A 20,532-nucleotide genomic window follows, 5' to 3' on the forward strand; every position below is an offset into this window, starting at 1 on the left:
GTTAGTTCCAAGGACTGTGCAGGATGTGGCCAACAGGGGGCAATATAACCTCATGGCAACCAATCTCCGGCCTGAACCTTGGGTCTGACTGGTCCTCTAAGGCACTTGAGAATCTTCGATGAAACTATCATACTTGTTTTTGTCAACTGAAAACAACTAAGAGTTTTCAATCAATCTAACATGTTTTGATTTTTTTGTGCAAACTGAAGACAATTGAGAGACTTCAATTACCCTAATGTACTTGTTTTGGTAAACATCAAAGACACTTGAGAAACTTCAATCAACCTAACATACGTTTGTCTTTTTTGTAAACTGAATACAAATGAGAGACTTCAATTCACGTAACCTGCTTGTTTTGTACAGAGTTAATGCACTTGAGAATCTTCAGTGAAACCAAACAAGCTTTTTTTTTTTTTTTTTAAATTGATGACAATTCAGAGACTTCAATTAACCTAACATACTGGTTTAGTAAAGGTTGGGAGGCACTTAAAACTCTTCAATAAACCTAACATAATACTTGTTTTTTTGTAAATTGACAATTGAGAAGCTTCAGTGAACCTAACGCACATTTTGTTTGTAAACTGAAGACAATCGAGAAGCTTCAGTGAACCTAATATGCTTGTTTTGGTGATTATTGAAGGCACTTGAGAATCTTCACTGGACATAAAACGTTTTTGCACACTGAAGACAAGTGAGAGACTTCAATTAACCCAGTATGGATGTTTTTCCTAAACTGAAGACAAGTGAGAGACTTCAATGAACCTAACATGTTTGTTTTTTAAAACATTGACAGCACTTGAGCGTTTTCAGTCAACCTAACATAAATGTTTAGGTAAACTGAGAACAATTGAGAGACTTCAATTAACATATGCTTGTTTTGACTAACTGACGGTGTAGTGGTACATTCGCCTGATTTCGCTGCCGGCAGTTCCCACTCAGTGATGGTGTGAATGTGAGTTTGAATGGTTGGATGTCTCCCTGTGACTGGCTGGCGACCAGTTGAGGGTAAAGTCCACTTTACGCCCGAAGTCAGCTGGGACAGGCTCCAGCACCCGGTGACCCTGAAGAGGATAAGTGGTGTAGAGAATGGATGGATGCTTGTTTTGGTGAGCATTGAAGGCACTTGAGATTATTCACGTAACCTAAAATACATTGTTTTGTGAACTGAAGAAAATTGAGAGACTCCAAATTGCCATATATACTTGTTTTTGTAAACACTGAAGGCACTTGAGACTCATCAATGAACCAAACATACCGTAATTGTTTTTGTAAACTGAAGACAACTGAGACTTCAATGTACAACTAACATATTTGGAGACATTAAATGCACTTGAGAGTCTTCGGTTGAACCAAGTATTAATATTTTAGTTTTTTTTAACTGAAGACAATTAGCATACTTAAATGAACCTAACATACTTATCGTGAATATTGAAGGCACTGAGTCTTCAAAGAACCAAGTATACAAGTATACATACATGTTTTGTAAACTGAAGATGATTGAGAGACTCCAATGAACCTAACATACTTGTTTGTCAACAATGAATTATAATTTGTATTCTTCAATGTGTCCACCGATATTTGGTTGGGTAAAACCCTGAACCTAACCTTTGTGTTTTTATTTTTATGTTATTTATTTTAAAAAAATTATTCAAGGCAATGGAGAGTCTTCAAGTGAAATTTTATTGGTACGACAATTTGGAGTTTTCCCATCTATAGATAAACCTCAAGTTCTGTTCTCACTTAGCTTTTCTTGGTCAGCGACATCCCTTTGGAGTATCACGTCCGAGAGTAAGTAGCGTCATTACTCTTCAGACAAACACGTTTGGACACATTGAACACTCCTCCTGTATGTGATTTAGGGTTGGGGGTGTAAGCCTCTCGAGGTGTCCGCTTCCCTGACACTTGTCTGGCTTGGCCTATATTCTCCTGTAGCTCATCAGTCACCATGAGGAACTGTGACGGCCATCTCCCCCATCTCACCGCGTGAATCTCTGCCAGCTTTGTGCCTGTGTCAGCTCTCAGCCAGCGTCACAACGTCGCCAGTCCACCTGGGCAGACACCAAGCTTGTCCCTAACTGGGCAACCTCATTTGCATGCCTATAAATCACTCACAGAAATGACACAGAGCCACACTGAGTCCCGGCAGAAGCTACAAAATTGACTGTGCCAAAATGACTCCGTTATATGATATTGGACTCAAGATCACAAAGTACAAGGTTAATTTCTTACTTCACTCTTAGGACTCACATTTCGCATCAGTCCATTAAACAAACTAAAGACTACAACACGGTAGATCGGTGGACACTTTATTGATCCCAAAGGAAATTCTGGTTTCCAGGAGCAGCAATAGCAGTTACAAACCATCGCAAATATCAACATGCAATATTTGCAATACATTTGAGTGACGCTAAATGCAAATGAAATCAAAATGCATTTGTAAAAGTGATATAATACATGAATCATTTGACATCATTGACCTGCTTTGCTATACAGTTGAGTGAAGGCCTAAGTATAAAGCTCACAATAGTGAATGCCAATACATGTCCTTTTTGTTATGAAATAACAGGGCTGTGTATTAGACTGTGTTGCCTGTTATTACTGTTGTGTGCACACAGTGTAGGCAGGTAAATGGAATTTAAAGGTTGGGTAATGATAAAATATTTTATTTTCGAGTAAAATATTCATGCTGATAGTATAATCAAAACCAGTCTTGGATGTCAAGCATGTACATTTGCGATTCATAGGGTTTAAAAATATCTGTTGTCAAGGGTGTAGCCGGTGTAACTGAAGCGTCAATCAAATCGCAAATGAAAATGTGTCAGTTCTCTGTTGGAAACATCCATCCATTTTCTGAGCCGCTTCTCCTCACTAAGGTCACGGGAGTGCCGGAGCCTATCCCAGCTATCAACGGGCAGGAGGCGGGATAGACCCTGAAGTGGTTCCCGGTCAATCGCAGGGCACACATAAACAAACAACCAGTCGCACTCACATTCACACCTAGGGGCAATTTAGAGAATTCAATTCACCTACCATGCATGTTTTTTGGGATGTGGGAGGAAACCGGAGTGCCCGGAGAAAACCCACGCAGGCACGGGTAGAACATCCAAACTCCACACAGGCGGGTCCGGGGATTGAACCCCAGTCTTCAGAACTGTGAGGCAGACGCTCTAACCAGCCACCCTGTTGGAAACAATGGTTTGTGAAACAGAAATAGATGCAGCGATGTTTTCATGTTGCACACACGTCAATATACAGCCACAGGTCACAAAATTAGGCATACATGCACAGTCTAAAGCAGAGGATGGGAATCTTTTTTCCTCTGAGGCTGATACTGTATTACATTTCTCAAAAATAAGCACTGTAGCTCTAATTTATGTTTGTATGGTTTCTTTTTATCCGAAACACAAAGGAAAATATATTTTACCTGTTTTATCAGATAAAAATTCATAAACTCACATATATAGTCATTTTTCAAATATTCCATGCACAAAATACAGAAAATTACACTTGTCATGTAAATTATACTGTAGTTGACCTGAGAAAATGTAAATATAGCCGAGTAAAAGTGATTCTTAAATATTATTTAAAATACCAAATATATATATATATGATATTGTACATTATATGACAAATAATATAGCTCATAAAATGTGTACTGTTGTTGGTTGAGTCGAAGAAAATTAAATAATATGGTTTATTACCTGTTTTTTTTTTTTTTTTTTTTTTGGGGGGGGGGGGGGGCGTAACCCTCAATTATCAAATAAATGGTCTGTTTTTCAAAAACAGCATAGATGGGCTAACAAAACTACCATCGATGTTATGGTAGTTAGAACACTTCAAGCAAAGGATATTTGAACATGATGCAGCAACACATGCAGACAGATAATGTAACAATACTGTACTCACAACCATATACAGTATTCTTTACCCTCTGCTAAAAACAGCTAATATTACTGCAGCTTACTGAGTTTAGAAGAGACTGTCGTCTCTGTGTATTTATTACGTAAGCATTATAGGGGTTATGCACAACCAACTTCTGCATTTGGCAAAACAGGTCAAAGCACTGCCTTCCAGTTCAGGTCATTGGCAGATCCTTATGGCTGGAGACCGGGACGAAGCACCTGTAGAAATACTAAATGTTCTGTAGAAATACTAAATGGCTACAAAGTATTTTGTTTGACACAAGATGTCTTCAAGAGCTACCAAATATGTCTGATGTTTAGGCTGCATTCGTGTTTACATACCTCATATCATGCATGTATAAATAAATGATATACAGGCATTTAACTTTTGCCGTAAGACGACAGCAACAAAGAAAATAATATTTGAGCAAATTTGCGTTCAAACCATCATGTCATCAGCCTGTAGTTATTCTTATATACACAGGAAGTGCACCAATCAGTTTTGTTCATGTGACATTCTGCATAAGGCCCGTACTGCCTCTTGTTGGCCAAGGCGCACACAACAGAAGCAGCACAATGTCAATGGGCACTGGACCATGAAATCATGACGCACAAACTATTTAATTCTTTACATTCAATGTGTTCATTTAATTACTGTATGTTTTTACAAGGCCGGCTCGGTGGACGACTGGTTAGCACATCTGCCTCACAGTTCTGGTGACCGGGGTTCAAATCCAGACCCCGTCTGTGTGGAGTTTGCCTCTTCTCTCCGTGCCTGGGTGGGTTTTCTCCAGGCACTCCGGTTTCCTGCCTCATCCCAAAAACATGCATGGTAGATTGACTGAAGACTCTAAATTGTCCGTAGGTGTGAATGTGAGTGCGAATGGTTGTTTGTTTCTATGTGCCCTGCGATTGGCCGGCAACCAGTTCAGGGTGTATCCCGCCTCCCGCCAGAAGATTGCTGGGATAGGCCCCAGCACGCCCACGACACGAGGATAAGCGGTAAAGAAAATGGATGGATGGATGGATGTTTTTACAAGGTACAATAATGTAGCGTGCTACTTTTCTTTATGTCAAACACATTACAACAAATTGTGTTTTTGGTATTTTATTTTTTTTGGGCTGGAGCGGATTCATGGTATTTCCTTTCATTTCAACGGGGAAAGATGAATTTGAAATGCGAGCGTGGTCACGGAATGAATGAAACTCGTAAGTCGAGGCGCCGCTGTTATGTCATTTTCCCCACGCAGGAACCGCCTCCCCTCGTATGGACTCCTCGCTGGTTGGACCACTCGCTCCCCCCCCCCTTCGCCGCTCTCACCGCCCGCGGAAAACATTCCCGGCAGCGAGTCAAACAGACAACCCCAACTCACAGTCGAGTTTCTTCTTTCCCGTTCGCCACTCCCCCTCCTCATCATTCGTCTTCTTTGCCGGCTGCGACTCGCGTGCACCAGCAGCAGTAGTAGCAGCGGCGGTCACACCGGAGCTCGGTCCTTCCCGTTGCCGCTGGCGAGCCACCGCGAGTCGGCCACCCGCTCCACTTCTACCGGATCTCCGTGGGCGAGCGAGTGGCTCCCACAGGTGTGTCGCGGTTCCAGGAAGCACACCTGGACGTGACCATGTGACTCGGTACCTGGGCGTGGAAGGAACATTAGCCGCTTATCGCCAACCCCGCAGGGGCGTTTGTCGAATACTTTTTCTCCCCTATTTCCCCTCCGTCGTCCTCCTTCCGTGTCGCTGACATTTTCGATGCGCGGCGAGGAGCTTTGAGCAGGAATTAGTGCCTTTCCTCGGAGAAGCACACCACGGGGAGGAACACGTGAACTGGCTTCTTTTTCAAACGCAAAACAACCAGGGCGCTTCATCCATTTGTGGACCTTTTGGGTCGCTTTTGGCTCACTATACCTTCTCTCCTTCTCCGTGGTGAGTTTTTTTTGTTTGTTTTGTTTTGTTTTTCTGTTCACTTGAAGCACTTTAGTATCAGTTTTTCCTGTCTCCCTGGTACATTAAACCAGCAAGTTTTCCCCTAACATTACTGTTGTTCCATTTCACAAGCATTGCATTGTGCCCATGTGTCGTGTGATGTGTGTAAAAATGGATCATGATAATTAAGGAATGCCATTCAGTTTTAGGCTCTGCCTGGTACATAAAAAGCAAGTTTCCCCCATGTTTAGTTGCTGGAGCCAAAATGGTCTCTGCTTCACGCAGTTTGACGGCAAGTTGGCTTTTTATTTCAAATTTGTTGCTATCAAGTCATGTAAAGTGTACTGTGTGGGGAATACTGTACATACCCAGGATTCAAGCCGGTTTCAAATTTCTGCCATTAATGAGTTGAATGAAGTTTGAACTGGAGAAACCCTGGATTAGGGCAAGACATTAATTCGCATTAATTCAATACTGTTTCATGCAGCACGGTGAAGTAGTGTTTAGTATGTCTGCCTCACAATCAAGAGGTCTCGGGATAGAATCTTGGCTCAGTGTGTGGAGTCTCTACTGTTACACTGGCTTCCTCCTACCTTCCAAAAACATACACGTTAGGTCGAGTGAAGACTTGAAATTCATAGGTGTGAATGTGAGTGTGAATTGTTGTTTGTCTTTTCTGTGCCATGCGGATGGGTAGCAACCAGTCTAGGGTGTACAGCATCTTGCCCAAAGTCAACTGGAAAAGGCTCCAGCTCACCTGTAACCCTAATGAGGACAAGCACTTTAGAGAAAGGATGGACAGAAGTCACTGTTTCAGTGATAGTTTTTGTTCAATTTTGAAAGGGAATTTGTATGCCAGAAATGAAAATGTCTCGTTATGCCCAGTATTGTAAAAGATTTAAGCAATTGTTTTGTTGAACATACACTATTATGTGTCACTCGCGTTTAGGACTCTGCTACTTGAAATTAGCAAATTTTGCACTGACAATCCATGTGTATTGTAGTTATTTTATTGCTTTTCACTCCTAGTGCAGCGGTCAAATGTGATTCATATTTGTGGTGACTCTTGGCCAAAGTCAGCTGGTGGGATTAGGTTTACAAAAATAGATGAATGGAACTTATTCTTTCAGTTTTTCTTCCACAATGACAAAAGCTGTGTATATGTTTAGATATGACAGATTTGTTATGTGACTCGGGTATTGGAATGTTTTTTTATTGAACATATCAAACATGCCACTCAATCAGTTTTGGACTGTGGTGTTCCAGATCAGCATGTTTCGTTCGCATTAGTGCGATTCATCTCTGTACTTGTATTTATTTTTTGTAATCAGTTTCATTCATAATGTACTGCAGGGGCCAAGAGAGTCATGAAAGCTACATGTTTTAAAATGTAATTCCGTGAGAGCCATATAATATTTTTTAACACTTAATACAACTAACTTGTGCATCTTTTAAGCAAGACTAACAATTTTAGACTATAATTATGTTACATCTTACTGGCTTTGTAGTCTGGTTTATACATGGTGAGGTTACGCGTCATGCAGGCGTTGAGGCTTCCATCCGTTAAACATGATTGTAGGTTGGTCTTGATGTTTTTTAACTGTGAGGACAGCTGGGATCATATAAATTACTGCGTTGCGGCCGAAAATGGATAGATGAATTGATTAAAATGCATAAGAATGTTTTATATTTTGAATGTTATTTATAATACTGATTTTTGTAATGTTTTACTCTAAAATGTCAGCGGAATAATGAATTATTTATTGTGTTAAGAAATGTCAGTTAAGATTTATCTGCGACCCAGATGCCGTCATCAAAAGAGCCACATTTGGCTCGCGTGCCATGCGTTCCCGACCCCTGATGTACTGTATTCGCCAGATGTGTCACACCATGACAGATATTGTAAAAGTACTTAAAAACATGCCACTTGTTGGATTATTACAGTCCGTCTTAAATCAGGTAAATAAGATAACGGTTTTTCAACATACGACAGACATAGTTGTTGTGACTTTCGGCTTGTCCAATTGGGTTGCCACAGTCCGTCAGTCGGATGAAGTACTTCTGATTTCTCTCCTGACACAACCCACCTGTTTTAAAATTTGTATTTCATTTTTTTTATTCCCCCCCCCCCGGGCTTGGGACTGGTACAACACGCAGAGTAAATGCAATCAAATCGTCAGTATGTACTCAAATGGGTTATTTTGGGGTTCAAAGCCTTTACGGAGGTGCTACCCCAGAGATAAGACTCCAAAAGGTACAATGATGTACGACTCCAAAAGGTACTAGGATGTACTTGAGGCGTGTTTGTAGTTGTTAGATTTGCTAACTTAACAATTGAGTGTTGAGAGAGGGAAATACTTATACCCTGAGGTAAAATACCTTTCTGGTGACCAGACACTTTTCGTGCCTTCCAGCCAGGATTTTTACATGTTAGTCTGGCCGGCATTTTTTTGCTTTGCTTTAACTTACCCAAAAAGTCACACATATTTGCAGACAAACATTAACAAAAATTAACCCCCACCAGCAGCTTCATCAATCAATAACAGGGTGCACAAAAAAGTCTCAAGGAATATATGTCCTAAAATGAACAGGAAGTCAGCCATTTTGTTTCAAAGCAACATTTTGGGCCAATTCCAAGGGTGAACCTTGAACCTGAACTCCTGTAAGGGAATTCAGCCAAATGAGCCCAAATCGGAAATATGGAATATGAGACAGATGCGCCATGATAAATTCAGAGAACACCATAGGATGTATTGTAACTAATGGTTGAACCGATAAGTCGACATGTTGACCTTTCTCCTCTGCATCAACGCAAGCACAGGGAGAACATGTACCTATGCCAACCACTGCTCTACCGTGCTGCATGACAGTAGCTCGTAATATGGAAGGTATGGTATTTTGGTAGTAACAAGCCCAGACGAATTCTTGTTTTCGCCTCTGGACAGCACATTAACAGTTGTTGAAGTTGCAGTGAGCGTTGTCTGTTTGTTTTCTTCCTCCTTTCTTGTCTGCGGTGAGGATAAAGTGGACAGAGGCACTATTCAGTGTCTTTTTCCTGCGTGGTTCTGTCTGTGTGCGTCTCCCCAGTCAGAACAGTCCTCTGTTCACCCCGCTTGTCACTCTAAATCGTCTCTTTATTCACACTCCGGCCGCCATGCGCCCCTTGAGCATAGGCCTACTGTACATGGGATTGCCCCCCCAACCCCCCCACAAGGGATTATTTCCCTTTAAATAACATTATACAAACAGTCTCGCTGAAGGATGGATTAACATGGTTGGGGGCATGCGGAAGCAGGAAAGAGGGCCGCTGTTGCTGGCTGGAGGGGGGCTGCGGGAGTAAGGATGCTCTCCCATCGAAGCCATCTGCTCACACGGACACACACAAGCTACCGCACCCTCTTCCCTGCCATCGCTGCAACAAATGCTTCATTCTGGTTTTATCTGGTCCACTCTGAATAAATGGAGACACCTTATCAGTGGCGAGGAGAGCGGTGATAAATGTTTTCCCCCTGGTCCCCGGCAAGCGCAGCGCACTTTTTCATCGCAGCCAAGAGAAGACTTTGCAAAACAATCCCAAAAACAGAAGGAAATCTCATGCCCTGCTATATCCGAGCAGAGCAACCCTGGCATTCGCATGACTGTCTGTTTTTTTTTAGTAGTAGTCCACTTGTTCTGGTAATAAAACTCGGTGGTTAGATCCACTCAAGACTATTTTTGGATGCAGTCAAATAACATCTGACCAGCAAAGAAGCAATTGCGTACTCTGCTCTTAAGTTCTTCAGTGTTTTTGGATGCTTATTGTCCATTTCCTCCTCTTACAGACCAAACCGTGCTCAGTCTTGGATGCACGCCTCACATTTGTCTCAGAGAGAATATTTTTTAGGTCAATTTTATCCCAGCCTTTTTGTTTTGCTTTGGATTACTGATTTATGTCATTTTCATTTTGAAAGAAAAACCCCAACATAATCCTTGCAAGGAACAAGCAATCCCGAGCATACAAATAGAAAAACGTCAGAAAACAAGCCGATGCATGATTAGTGTTTATGCAATTGGTTCATGGCAAGTAGCTCATTTAGAATTACAAGATAATCTTCCTGCTCCCACCAAAACAGGCAAGCAGGATCTGACCTAAATCACTATCATCATGTCAACATAAACCTCGTTTCCCTTTGAGCCATGACTGTTAGTTGCTTGGTTGCCATTTGACCAACATTTTCCTACTCAGGCATGGATTTTATGAATGCTCATAAAAGGGGTGCGGTGCGCATGAGTAAAAGGCCATATGCAATCCTCTACCGCTACAGTTCACATCGAGCGTGGACATATGCGTGAAGGGCGTTTTGGCTTTGTGTTAGGTGGCTGGCGGAGGAATCTGGGGAATTGAGATTTCCCCCTGATTTTGAGATCGGTTCGTCTTTTCACGTCCGAGGATTAGCCGAAGACGAGGCGACGTCACGCTGAGGTGGATTTCTGATCATATCTGTTTTTAACCGCATCCACCCTTGTCCTTGGACTTCACTGCACAATCCCCCCCTTGTCCTCAGCTACCGCCTTCCAAACTTTCCTCTCTTATCTGAGCGCCTTGTTCCAGTGCGGCATTGTTTGCACTTCACACGGCTAACCCTTGACACCCTTTCCACTCAGCACTTTAGCACCCCCCCTCCATTCTCTACAGATAAAAGATCAAGTTCAACTGGCCTCCGAGGTGTGATCATGCTAACTATTATGCTTGCTCCCTCAATTCTTGTGTGTGAATGCCACATGGAACTGGCTTCCACTGTTCTACATCCAGTAGCACACAATGTTAGGAGCCTTTTATTAAAATATTGTGCACGTGTACACATTACAGTATTTGTAGAGAACTATAGTTAATTACAGGGGCTTCTTGGTTTACAGCAGAGTTCTGTTCCTGTGGTGTAACCTGAATATGTGCGTAATTCGAAACGTTTAGTTGGCTTATCACTATGCCAACACACTTGTAGAGTAACAGTTTTAGTCAATAATTGTATGAAAACACTTATAGGCCATAAATATAAAACAATCAAAAGAAAAACAGTAAGTGCTGCAGTAATTGAGCGTGCCTTATTGCGCACAAACTAGTTCAGACTAACGTTATTCTGTCTCATCCAGTTGACCAAAGATGATGAGCATGACGTCAGCTACAGGAAGTAAACTACAACCACGGACACACGGACACACAGATGACTGAGATAGAAACAGGATTACAGAGCATTCAGAAAGAGGTTTTCCCATCTTATTAAAAATATTTTGGAAAGATTTTTGGACAATTATTTCATTGTTCGTCAGTATTTGATCAATGAAATTAGTTGTTTTGTGTTTTTCCTCATGATATTTAATGTAATTGAAATTTCAAACTTACTCCCGTGACCCTAGTGAAGATAAGCGGTACAGAAAATGGATGGATGGATTTCAAGGTTACAAACGGTGCACACTGCGTAATGAACTAGCCTAAAAATATGCGGTCACATGACACAAGGAGGCATGCTCAGTTACCACCTTAGCTACTGTTTTTTTTATTTGATTGACTTGGATTTATGGTCTAGAAGTGTTTTTCATACAAATATTAACTATATATGACTTTACTACTGGTTTAGCGTGAGTTGGTGATAGACTAGGAACATTACTCCGTTTTAAACTGAGGACCTGATGTATTTGTCTCTTAAAAAGATTTCCTTTGCAAACGTCATTGTTGTCCAAGTGATCAACGTTTTAACACTGTTATGCAATAACTATCGCACGGCTTGTATCTACCATTGTCACCTTGTGAAGAACAACTACAGCCATGCTCATCAACGTATTTAGAATACTCTTCTTTGGCTTGTGTGTGGCTTTAGAATTAAATTGTGTGTGTGAGTGATGTGTCGCCAGTGGTTGCCGTAGCGGTGTGCTAAATAACACTTTGCCGCTGAAATGTTTTGAAACTCCCCAAGCCCTGTGGTCCACCATTGTTGTTTTTGTTGCGAAGATGACCACTTTCAGTATTTATGTGGAAAATATAATAGTGTTCCTTTCAGTTTTGTGGGTTTAGGCTCCAAAAAACAGTCTTGGCCAAAATGACTTTTTTGGTCGTTTAAACTGCCCCTAAACCACTCAGCCTTGGCTACAATGATCTTCAGTGCAGTGTCAAACATTCTGTCTGCAGGCTTCCAAACACAATCATCATTATGGCCGAGTTGTACTTTTCACTCTCCTTTCACCCTAAGCAGTCAGAGGCATGTTTTACAAATTTTTATGCTGTATTTTTCAGTGGTAGTGTTTTCAGTGCCCTAGCTGAACTGCTCAAGAATGTGGCCCCTTGGCTGAAGGGATGATTTTAACTTCCGCCTGCATAGAAATATGGAACGTCATTAATTGTGATGTGTTTTAATTAGGGGTGTATCAGGCACGGGACTGGGTGGAAAAAGTGGCCTGGGAGTCGTTGACAGACTGGCCCACTTCATGCACGCTGTGGGGAGCTAGCCAGCCAGCAACACAAGTTTCATTTAACCAGATTAAAAAAAAAAAAAAATGCATTTGATGTTGTTTTGGACCATAATTCATTGAGTAATCAATTACCTGAACAACCCTAAACTTAAAACTCATTCACTGCCGTTGACTGCTGTTGTATTCAAATATCCATGTTAACATGGAGGCCTGGCAGTGAATGAGTTTTAAAATATAAACAAGGAACAGAGTAACGACTACCATCTACACATCCAGGACAATCAAGTGATAAGTCATAACGTGAGAGTACAAACCGAAATGCAAGTTTAAACAATAAACTGCAATCACAAAACAAAACTGTCATGGAATAAGTGTTAAGGCATTTCAACAAAACAACAAAGTATTTATGAAAAGCCTTGGCGAACAGCTGCCTGCACGCTCAGTTGCTTCTTATTCTTGCACTGACTGATAGATGAGACTCACTCACTCACTCTCTGATTCACACTTTTCCCCTTTTACGGGTCTCAGAAGAGATGAAAGGTACATGGAAACAGGGCCAGTTCTAGGCATGCATACTTGAGGGGGCAATTCCTCTCCGTGCATATTTTTAGTTGTATGGGATGGCTAAAAACGAAGCACCATGAGGTTTACACAAGGGAAAAGCTTTTAGGAATACTGTTGATACATGGAGAGCTAATAAACAAGTAACAAACATGCTCTTTGTAACACAACAAAGTGAGGCTTCAAAACGGCGTCCAGTAGCTGACGTTGTCACTCGTTCTCTTTTTTGTTTTTTTTTTCTTCCCCAGCCCGCCTCCTCATACTGTGCTATTCTGCTATTGTTTTTTTCAAAAGTTACAAAAAATATTCTTTGAGGGCCGCATTTGGTCGCACATTGAGCAAGGCTGTCAGCATTTCTACTGTACGTACACATTTTCACACGATAATCACATTCATAACATTTTCCACTCATACTTGATCTGTGCTGAGCGATTGGTTGATCACAAACACTGCTCTATGTTAGTGGCTAGTGAGCTAAGCTAAGATAGAGACCTTGAAAGGCTTCAACGTGCACCAAGACCCACTCATCCATATTGATAATTTCTCGCTCGCCGGCTTTGTGGGCTAAGTGTGTTGGGGGACGCTAACTGGTGTGTGCTAACTGAAAAATAAAGCTAAATAAAAGGAATTACAAACGTAGTTTTGGAAATTCAACACAAACACACCTCCACATAAAGTTTGCTGTGCGTAAAAACAATGCGTTATTTCCTAGTATCGATACAATCGATTTATCTTTTAAAATGATTTAAATCAATATATTTTCAGCCGGAAGGCTAACTTGCTAAGGGCAGATCAATGCAGTTGCATTGTAGGAACATTGATGTAATGAATGAATTGTTACCCCCCCAGTTGTAATACTGATGTCAAATGCTAAAAACACATGATTTAATCTTTAATATACTCATTTTGTAAATGCATAATGGTGTATAGTTCACTATGTTTGTGCGACTTTGGGATGATTCGGCGTGTCATGTGTTGTATTGATGTCATTTGTTGATGAGAACTTTGTCCCGCTGCTCTTTGAATGGTCCATTGCCTCTTCGAAGTAACAAGTATTAAGGCTGAGGCATAGCAGAGGCACAGTTAGTCATGAACACGACAAGATGATGACAAGGACAATCACTTCCTGCATCTTCACCTAAATTCCCTCTTTTGCGGCAGCATCCAACAAGGTATTTGTAAGTACAGGTATATTATTTTCACCATCGAAATTGTTAGCTACCTGTGTGTTTGTCTGTTCCAAATTGTCTTATTGTTTGTACATAGTTTTCACAATATGATGGAGCCAGTTCCTAGAAAACAGATTGTTTGTCGTGCCTGCGGTGGAATTCACACACTTAGTGGATACAATTTTGTCTGTGATGTGACTGTACCAACATACTATGTTTGGACTTTACAAACGGCGCGCAACAAACTAGTCGCTGCTGTAGATACGGATCTCTGTCATAAACACAGGACCTCCTAAAGATGTATTTTCACAAGCCATTTCCAATATCACTGTGTTTACAAACCACACGTGGCCAAAAGGCATGAGGTAGTGTCACAGGCAAGACGGCGACTGTGTGAAATGATATTCTTTTAGAGGATTGTGGGAGCAGGGAAAAACTTATCATCAAGGATACCATAACTTCCGCTAGCTGTTGATGGGAAAGAGCCATCAGCAGCCTTGTGTTTGCATTGACTAGATGTCGTTGATATACGTGTAGTACAGACGTCTGTCCTCATGGCAACTGAACAGATGGGGCTGACAAAGACTCATACTATCTACTTTTTCAGGGCAAGTCAAGCACACCTGCTCGTAATGCTGGCAAATTTTCACGCCTATTGAACAGCAGTGATGACACTGGGTGGGTTGAGGTGGCGTCAGTTTGATTCTGATCCAGAGGCTGCTTTCTTGTCTTTTTGCACTGGTGAGAAACTTGCTGTGCTAATGTATTTATTTCATGTGCTTTGATCAGTAAATCTGGCATAGATTGCGATCAAAACCTGTTAAACACTTCAGAGCGAAGTTATCACTTAACACCAGATCTATCGCCTCATGCACCCGCTGATCTGAGAGTTGAACGTATTGAGGATGAGTCGAGGTTTCATTTCTGTGTAAATGTCGTATGCCTGTGTTGGATGTCACATCGCTCCTACCTTCAGTTATGTGGCTTTCAGGTGAAGTGAGCCTCAAGCTAATTCATTAATAATGGGAATTGTTCCGAGCAGTAATGCATTTTTTTTTTTCCTCAGGAGTGCCATTATCGGTTATGCTGCGTGGTCATTAAAATCATCAAGTTTCAACCAGTTTTAGCTTTTTGTCGCAAAGTGTGTTTTTAGGTCTGTAAAACCTGCTTTTTTGTTTGGACTAGCAATGGTCTGTATTTTGACAGGAAAAACACAATTTCCATAGGCTTTTTATTGTTTTGTTTACTTTTGCTTCCAGTTTGATATTGTATAATTATAACCAATTTATTGTTTGTTAAGAATTCTGCCTAATGTGTGGAAGACACAACTCAAGTCATCAAAACAATTGGCCTTCTCAGTCATAGCACCACATGTGACTTTGGCATGGTCTTGATAGTCTGCCAGGTTTATTAACATGGTGCCCGCTAAGACCACGAGTAGTCTGCGGGCCTGATTTTAAAACAACTCACCAATGACGGGACATTGTGATTTTTCTAGGAATTTTGTCGAAGGGATCATTTGAAAAATAATGTAAATACTTGCAGCTATTTATACAACTAAAGAGCATATTCATATTCAGCATAGCATATTCATATTTACACTATCGGTTTACTACTTTAAATCACTTTTGTAATCGTGAGAAATCATTAACATGATCAGTGCACAAAATACTTTTTAATTTGGCTCTGTTGTTGTGAATTTGAATTCATCTAAGGCTCCAGTGGTCTCAATTCATTTTTCATTCTTATCAATTTTTTCACAGTTAATCCCCAAACTGACCAATTTTCTCAAGCCTGGATCATTTTTAATGATCACCTCTGCTTTACAGCGAATATGACATCCAGCTGGTTTATGTAAATAGGATAGTTACCGTCGAGTGATGGCCCCCTCCCACCCTGCCCCGTTGCTAGCTTTTTTTTCTTTTTATGCACACTGGGCGATTAATTATAAAGTACCAAGCATGAGCGTCAGCCAGGACTGGTGGGTGACAGATGCATGAGGAGTCGGTGCTCCAGCAGCAGCTGGATGAAGGTCACAGCAACCTGGGGGAAGGGGGGGGAAAAGTTTGTGGGGGGTCGGGGGCGGGAGGACGGAGTACTATGGCGAATGGAGAGAGGTAAGCTGTGCTCCGTGAAACTTTTATAGGGGAGATAAAGCACCACATGGATCATGGGAGTCTTTCACTTGCAAAATGTGGCACCATGCAACCATTTTGATAACAGATGTCTGCTTTAAAAAAAAAAACAAAAAAAAAACACTTGAGCTTGCCTCCACCAGATGTGTCCCCTGATGCTACGTATCCCAAAATTTGGATGCGCATGTTTACATTTTAGTTTGTTTATCCGAGCAAAATCTTTACGTGACAGATATTTTACGACTGACCCATTGAAGTGATAGAATGTCTAAAAATGGTCAAACTTTTTTTTTCCTATATTCCTTTTTCAGTGCCTGTAAAAGCCAGCATTTTTCCGTGTCGCTGTTCTGTATGTACGGCAAGACAAAATCAGGTTAACCAAGCAAATTTACACACCAAGAAATTTTACACCTTCAGGGCTACAGTAATCCCCTGGCAATTGCGGGATATCGGGACAAAGCCCTGCTCTGAATAGCAAAAAACTAAGTAACGCTTATCGCCTCACATGTTCATAATTGCCTATATCAATAGTTTAAACCATAAATATACCACAAACTGTGATCCCCAAACGCTTTATCATTTCAAACTCATCTTACAATAATATCATTAAAGATAAATGGTTTACAGATGAAATGATTTAGATAAAAGCCACAACCCAGGGTAAACTTAGCTCCTTCCCGATGTACAAATCTCATCTCTCAGTCGAGATGTAGAACTCCAACATACTTCCTTGACACCAATTCCTATTCAGACGAGGCTTTGGCGTCTTTGGGTGTATCAACAAACTGGCTGTTTTTTCCTGTATTGATGTTCTCATTTGGCCATGACAGCCTCCCATGACGCAGACACTGATACAGCCATGCAGCCATATGTCCATTTTCTATACCACTTATCCTCGTTAGGGTCGTGGGTAAGATGGGTATCAATACCACGTATAAGCAGTAGAGAATTAAATAAATAGCAGTGGAGTGACAACTATACATGAACAGAATACTATACCATACAATGAATGCATAATGTACACACAGTACTACTGTATGATGGTGATGTGAATGTTGACAGAAAGCAGTCAGAGTAGGTGGCGGCATGAACCAGGAGGTAGTCTGCTCACAAACTAGTTACACTTACGGTACATACACTAATGAATGATAGCTTTGCTAAAATGACACATCTTGCGCAAAATGCTGTCCATACAATTTGAAGGCTAAATTGTGCTTTAGAATGCTTTTATAATAGAAGCGCAGTTGGAGGTTTAACTGGAGTCCAGTTTTAAAGGCAGAAGCGTTTCCATGGTGAAAACCCACAGTAGGGTGTTCTTCATACTTGGAGCTTACAGGGAGACATTTTACCATTTAAATCAAGCCTCCTGGTGCTTTTAATGAAATTGAATCTAATGCAGAATGAACCACACAAACAGGCAGTTAGATGGGTGTCTATAAGTCTTGTGTCTCTGCTAATATTATTATCACGCTGGGATAATACCATATGCAGATAAGACTTTTATTGCGTTGCACAATGAAATGATACCAAAATGAAATCAGCTTTTTAAATTTGTATTATTATTATTTTTTTATTTTTATTTCATCATCCATGTTCCTCCTGTTGCTGTTAAATGAGCTGGATGTGTGTGGCCTTCCGGTCAGCCACCATCCAAGAGGGACCTATTAAAATGTGTTCATACAGCAATTGCTGAAGTTAGCCAGAATCTCATTAAATGTCAGCGGCGCCGTTACTTATCTGCAAACTGACAGAGCGTTTTACAGAGGACGGCGGGAACGTCATGTAAGCTATACTGCGTTCACCTTCGAGGGTGACATTTGCTAGTGACCACTGCTCACAAATATGGTAACGAATATTGGAGTTGGGTAAAGGGTGGTGTCGGTTATCGATCCTCACGGGGGAAATTAAGGTCCGAGGGCAGCACCAAATCTTGGCAAGGGAATATGAGAAGTCAAAGTGAAGCATAACAACAAGTACACTGAGCAATAGGCGAGGCCTTGATGATAAATATGAAGAGGTTCCAGATAATTTATGATGGGGTTTGTTTGGCTCTCTCACCATTTGTTAGCTAAGGCAAGGAGGTTATGTTTTCATTGCTGCACTGTTTGTCTGAGCAGGATTATGCAAAAACAACTTGTACAAATGTCCATGGAACTTTTGTGGAGAACTGGGACAGGAGTCTAGTCATTAGGTTTTGATGTGGTAATTGTTCATCTACTATTTTACACTTTCAAATGCTTACACAAGATATTTATTATTCACATTTCTATAGAATATTTTGATGAAACCTTATTATAAAATATATTTTTTACATTATCATTATCATAGCACGGTGATCAACTGATTAGAGCATCTGCGTCACAGTTCTGAGGACCGGGGTTCAATACCCGGCCCCGCCTGTGTGGACTTTGCATGTTCTCCCCGTGCCTGCATGGGTTTTCTCCGGTCTCTCCGGTTTCCTCCCACATCCCAAAATCATGCATGGTAGGTTAATTGACAACTCTAAATTGCCCGTAGGTGTGAATGTGAGTGCGAATGGTTGTTTGTTCGTATGTACCCTGCGATTGGCTGGCAACCAGTTCAGGGTGTACTCCCGAGGCGGGAGTACACCCTGCCCGATAGCTGGGATGGGCTCCAGCACGCCCGCGACCCTAGTGAGAAGCGGCTCAGAAAATGGATGGATGGATGGATGGATCATTATCGTAGCATTAGGAATAATGGTTTTTATTTGTAACATTTAAATCATTAATTTTCCCGATTGACTGGTTTCTATAGTCAATAAACTTTTTTATAAAAAATAAAAAATACATAACTTTTTCTGGAGGTCTTTTTGTGCCAAATTTAAATTCATACAAAGCTAACTAAATGACATGAGTTAAAATATAAAATAATAATTTTATGAAATAATTGTATTGAGACCATGTATTTATTTCATGACCTTTTTTTTATTTACAGTATTTATTGGCTTCATTCCATGATGTTGCAGTCTATTGAAAAGTGTCATGAAATTCAAACTATAAAATGAAACTCAGTCATCTGCCAAGGAGCGGGAAATATAAAATATTAGAAATAGCTAAGAAATTAATTGCATAAAATCGTATTGATTATATGAAATATATTTTAGATGTTTAACAATGTAGTAGTTAATGGACAATTTAAATATCAATTCCATATTTTAATCATTCATATTTCGGTAACATGTGTAATTGACTTTATAATCAATTTTGTTACTCACAAAAAAAATAAAAATACTCCGTGCACCATACACTCTTTACAAAATGTACTGAAAAGTCACGTCAAATACGCTCCAGTGAGTTATTGTCATGCCACCACTAACTCCTGATGTATCTGGTTCTGGAACTCGTTCCTCAAGAATGGTTACTAGTTCGGGCTCCACAGGCTTAGTGAAAAAGGAGAAATTGTGTGAAGCATTTGGGGGTTAACTTCAGTACACCAAAAACGGTGCTTCCAAGATAAACTACTTATGGCTTACGCCAAATGGAGGTTTGTGCAATAGGTGGCAATATTAAAAATCATGCTCCAAATGAGGCTATTTTTTTGGCTTGATGCCGCGTTCCAGTTTGATATTTTCTTAACGCAGGCCTTTAGTTGGCTATCATCATTGTGCAGGCGGATAAGCTGCCCCCGTGGAAGCGTACACAATCGTAAATGTAAAATCCTATTCTCTATTTACGATGGCAAGGCCTTATGTATGTATGTGGTCAACATATAGTTGGGTCCAGCCAAAGGGAACGATCAGGAAGCGACCGTCCACACAATAAAAATGACGAGAAGAGTTTGCCGCTGCAGTATACAGTACTTAAGCTAACAGTTAGCCATCTTTCTTCTACTACTTTTTTTCTCAACTTTTTTGCTGCCTCCCACAGGTTGGTTAAAGGAGGGAGGTTCCGATTCTAGGCGGATATGTTTGTGTGTACACACCACATACTATAAGAACAGTTAAAATACACATGCTGATTTGTTTCCTCATTGTGTTAGGGGTCTCTGATACAAAAAAAAAGTGTTACAAAAAGCTATGCGCGTACCCCGCTTTACTTTGAGTTTCTCTCGTGTATGTGGGTATTAATCCTGGTGTTGCCTGCAGCATCTACGCATCTTGTGAAATGCAAATCCACGGAGGTGTCATCATAACTCTGTTTTAAGAGTCTGCGTTTTGCCCCCCAGCTCACTCTCCTGTTCTCTCGGCCTTGATGACGTGTATTATTGCTCACTGAGTCATCTCGGCCTCCTTCAAAGCTGGCCATTTGCAACTAAAAAAAGAAAAAAAAAAAGTTCTTTTTAAGCTCCATTTTGCTGGCGTCCGCACATCGCGCAGACAGTTTTCCTTCCCTTCTCGTTATACAGTGCGTTACACGTGATGATCATGCAGATAACTTG

At 40.9% G+C, this 20,532-nt stretch overlaps 1 protein-coding gene across 1 annotated transcript in view; it reads left to right on the plus strand.

Moving 5' to 3' along the window:
• Positions 1-5,270: 5,270 nt before the first annotated feature.
• plxnb2b (plexin b2b) overlaps positions 5,271-20,532 on the plus strand; it is a 219,094-nt gene continuing 203,832 nt past the window's right edge. The window contains 1 exon segment of the mRNA XM_061677999.1: positions 5,271-5,825. The gene's annotated coding sequence lies outside the window, so the exon portion shown is untranslated.

This window comes from Phycodurus eques, chromosome 5, assembly GCF_024500275.1.
Source record: "Phycodurus eques isolate BA_2022a chromosome 5, UOR_Pequ_1.1, whole genome shotgun sequence".
Taxonomy (NCBI): Eukaryota; Metazoa; Chordata; class Actinopteri; order Syngnathiformes; family Syngnathidae; genus Phycodurus; species Phycodurus eques.